We start from the raw sequence: 4,306 nt of genomic DNA on the forward strand, positions 1-4,306 counted from the left end.
ATTTGGTGTAATTAAAGTTTCCACATAGCTGGTTTCTATCAGCAGCCAAATCAGATAACCTTTCTTTAGTCCTTGTGGTTCTTAGATAGTTTTTTATTCATATTAATATGGAGAAACTTTGTTCTGCTTGAGGCAGTGGGAACTGGAATCGTTTTTTGTTTGTCCATTTTTTAAGGTTTTATTTATTTAGTCATGAGAGACACAGAGAGAGAGGCAGAGACATAAGCAGAGGAAGAAGCAGGCTCCCTGCAGAGAAGCCTGATGTGAGACTCAATCCCAGGACCCCTAGATCACCACCTGAGCCAAAGACAGACACTCAACCACTGAGCCACCCAGATGCCCCTGGAATTGTTAATAAAAATTTAAAGCAATCCTTAGATTCAAAATGGAATATGAAATTAACAAATCATGTTTGAACATTATAATAGGAATGCTGATGATAAATGATTAACACAAAACCATTACAAAATAATTTAATTCCAAGATATAAATCTCTATTGCTTTTATCAGATTTTCAAAGTATTTTAAAGCAGTATTTAGAGCCATACAATATTTCTTAGGTTCTTTTTCTTTTAAAATTGTCAGTACTGGAATATTATAAAGAGAACTGAAAACAGCCGTGTGCTGCTCTATTTATTCCAATCTTTCTCCAATTGAAACGATAGCTTGCTTTCTAATGACTAGAAAATATTCTTCATAGAAATTAGTTTTGGAAATATTTGTACATGAATATTTTTCTGCATAGTTAGGAAATATTTTTATCTCTAGTTGCAATTTCCTTCTATTTTAATAAAATGTCACATTTGTTGCATATTTAACATGCAGCTTCTTGCAGTTTCTCCAAAGTTTTCTCCAGAGTTCGGAGCTTTTTTAAGTTTATAAGCCTTTTAAAAATTGAAGTATCCAAGCACATCACTTATGTATTTTTGGTGGTCATTATCTTTTCCTAACATGATTAATAATAACAAGCAACACGGACACTCGAAGTTAAATTCATTTTCTACTAAAAATCACAATTTGATTTTTATTTGAGGAGCTTCTCAATATAACTTTTGAAATCCAGTTAAACTGAGTAATATTTACTTTTTTATGTGTTTTCTTCTTTCACTTCCTTATCCAATAAATGAGCGATCTAATTTGGATTCTCCGTCCAAAAGGGGAATTGCATTTTTTATTATTTTCATTGTTTTTATTCATATTACATATTTAGCCATTCATTAACAAACTTGGAGATCATTTCTACCAAATATACAAATTCTTCATGTTTATATAAATATTAAGGAGAGGTTGATAAAAGGGTACAAACTTAGTTATAGGACGAATAAGGCCTGATGATCTGATATAGAACATGGTGACTATAATTAATAACATTGTATTATGTCATCGAAATTTGGTAAGAGAGTAAAACTTGTTTGTTCTCACCAAAAAATATATATGTGTGTATAACATATATATATAAATGTGTAAATTGATGGATGTGTTAATTAACTAGATGAGAGGAATTCCTTAACAATGTATACATTTATCAAATCATTGCAATGTACCCTTTAAATATCTTACAATTTTATCAATTATACCTCAATAAAGTGAACAAAAACATTGTTGCATAAGCATCATTGTACTTTGTTTAAAAATTGGACACATGATATCATCTTTAATATTCTTTTAAGAACATTATAACAATATGTATTCTGTTCTACATTTACCTCTTTGTTGAAAAATAGCAGGGGATCCCTGGGTGGTGCAGCGGTTTGGTGCCTGCCTTTGGCCCAGGGCGCGATCCTGGAGACCCGGGATCGAATCCCACATCGGGCTCCCGGTGCATGGAGCCTGCTTCTCCCTCTGCCTGTGTCTCTGCCTCTCTCTCTCTGTGACTATCATAAATAAATAAAAATTTAAAAAAATATATCAATTGTCACTTACTTAGTGCTTTTGTCCATTTATTTAGTATTTGTTGATTTTATGTGCTTATGGCATTTCACATTCTTTTTATAGCTTAGTTATTCCTTAATAATACATGCTCATATTGCATAATATTCATGCATGATTCATTTAACTGTTTTCCATTTGGTTGGCATTTATCTTGGTTACATTTTATTTTTTGCCACTTTATCATTTCATTTTCTTTTAATCAAGGATATGTTTCCAATAGCAAATATCATTATTGCCCCAAACCATTTATGAACATTGCTTGAGAAATATATAATGATAGTAACAGGATACTTTGTCTTTGAACTTAGAATGTAAGTTTCTTTCCCAGTTTGAAAAATTTGGGGTTTAAAATGAAATATGTGAAGCACAGAGGAATTTTAGATCAGTGAAACTATGCTGTATGATACCTAATGATGGGTACGTCATTATACCTGTGTCTGAACCTATAGAATGTACAACACTGACAGTGAACCCAGATGTAAACTATGGACTCTGAATGATAATGAGGTGTCAGTGCAGGTTCATCAATTGTAACAAAGAGCAGCATTCTGGTAGGGGAAGTTGATAATGGGAGAGGCTGTGCGTGCATATGAACAGGAAGTAGATGGGAAATCTCTGCATTTTCCACTCAATTTTGCTGTGAACGTAAAGCTGCTCTAAAAAACAAAGTCTATGAAAATATGAAATATAAATTTTCTGCCACGTTTATCCAATGGAAAACTGTAATCATTGATTTGAATCAGATTGTGCTTTGCTAGAAACATTCTCATTTGTGTCAGGATATGACAGCCATTTTCCAGAATCATCATCCAATAAACAGAGTTAAAGTTCCAAAGTTTTCAACTTTTTATCCAATTTGCAGATTTTATGAATGCATTTTTCTTCAACTTCTAACAAGTATGCCAGAATTATATTTGCTGTCTCTGAAATATGAATTTGATATGAGTAATTTTGTCTTTCATTTTCACTGTTTTGATCAGTGACTACGGCTTCATTTAATGAGAATCTGTTATTGCAGGAGCTCTAACCAACCAATTTCAGTGTGGATTTCATGTGAATAATGTCCCTTGCTTATTTTCCTTCAGTCTTCTTTAAATAATTTGTAATGTCTTGCTTACAAATTTTATGTGAGCAGTGCTGTACAGAAGTCCCCTCACTTTCCTAGCTTCTGGTTATTTAAATTTGGAACATTAATTTGAAAAGTTTCTCTCTCTTACTGCTTTTAGTTTTTAATCCTACTTTAATTTCCTTTATCATGATTCAAATTGTACACATTTTCAATGATCTAAAGCAGGAGCTAGCAAACTTTATTGGTAAAGGGCCAGATAGCAATTACTTTTGGCTTTCAGGTCATACAGTATTTGTAGCAATTACTCAACTCTGATGTTGCACCATGATAATAGCCATAGACGATACATAAAAATAGGGGCATGAATGTGTCCCAATAAAGCCTTATATAAAAACAAATGGCAGAGCCAATTTGACCCACAGGTCCTAGTTTTCTGACCTCTGGTCTAAAGAAGTAAAAAATAGAATATTGTTTTCAAAGTATAAAAAAAATTTAAAGGTAAATAAGATAAGACTATTTTTTATGTTTCTTATTTTTTCCCTAAAATAATCAAAATGATGTATTAAAATTAGAAGGCAAAATAAGCTTTGCTCAGTGGCAGTAGTGTAGCCAATGAGGTTTATCCGAGGCGCGATTATTGCTAATAAAATTAGAAGGCAAAATAAAACTTATAATCAGTAACAAAATTTAAACCAGAAGATATAAAGAAAAAACAAAATTTTAATATAACTTTTGAAAATGTAATTATATCTTATTAAATTTTTTTTTTTTTATGATAGTTATACAGAGAGAGAGAGAGGGGGGTAGAGACATAGGCAGAGGGAGAAGCAGGCTCCATGCACCGGGAGCCTGATGTGGGATTCGATCCCGGGTCTCCAGGATCGCGCCCTGGGCCAAAGGCAGACGCCAAACCGCTGCGCCACCCAGGGATCCCGTGAATGGTTTTCTTTTTATAAAAATATTTAATAGGGATTCCTGGGTGGCGCAGCGGTTTGGCGCCTGCCTTCAGCCCAGGGTGTGATCCTGGAGTCCCGGGATCGAGTCCCACATCGGGCTCCCTGCATGGAGCCTGCTTCTCCCTCTGTATGTGTCTCTGCCTCTTTCTCTCTCTGTGTCTCTCTCATGAATAAATAAAGAAAATCTTTAAAAATAAATAAATAAATAAATAAAAATAACAATACTGTGTTATATGCTTGAAATCTACTAAGACAGTAAATGTTGAGTATCCCCACCAAGTAAAGCAAATAAGAAAACTATGTGAGATGATAGATATGTTAATTAACTTGGTTGTGGTCATCACTTCAT

General features: G+C 33.4%; 1 pseudogene; it reads left to right on the forward strand.

Moving 5' to 3' along the window:
• The first annotated feature begins 3,584 nt into the window (after positions 1–3,584).
• On the forward strand, positions 3,585–3,656 carry LOC112934187 (U4 spliceosomal RNA; annotated as a pseudogene).
• The last annotated feature ends 650 nt before the right edge of the window (positions 3,657–4,306 follow it).

This window comes from Vulpes vulpes, chromosome 9 (genome assembly GCF_048418805.1).
Source record: "Vulpes vulpes isolate BD-2025 chromosome 9, VulVul3, whole genome shotgun sequence".
In the NCBI taxonomy this organism is placed as follows: Eukaryota; Metazoa; Chordata; class Mammalia; order Carnivora; family Canidae; genus Vulpes; species Vulpes vulpes.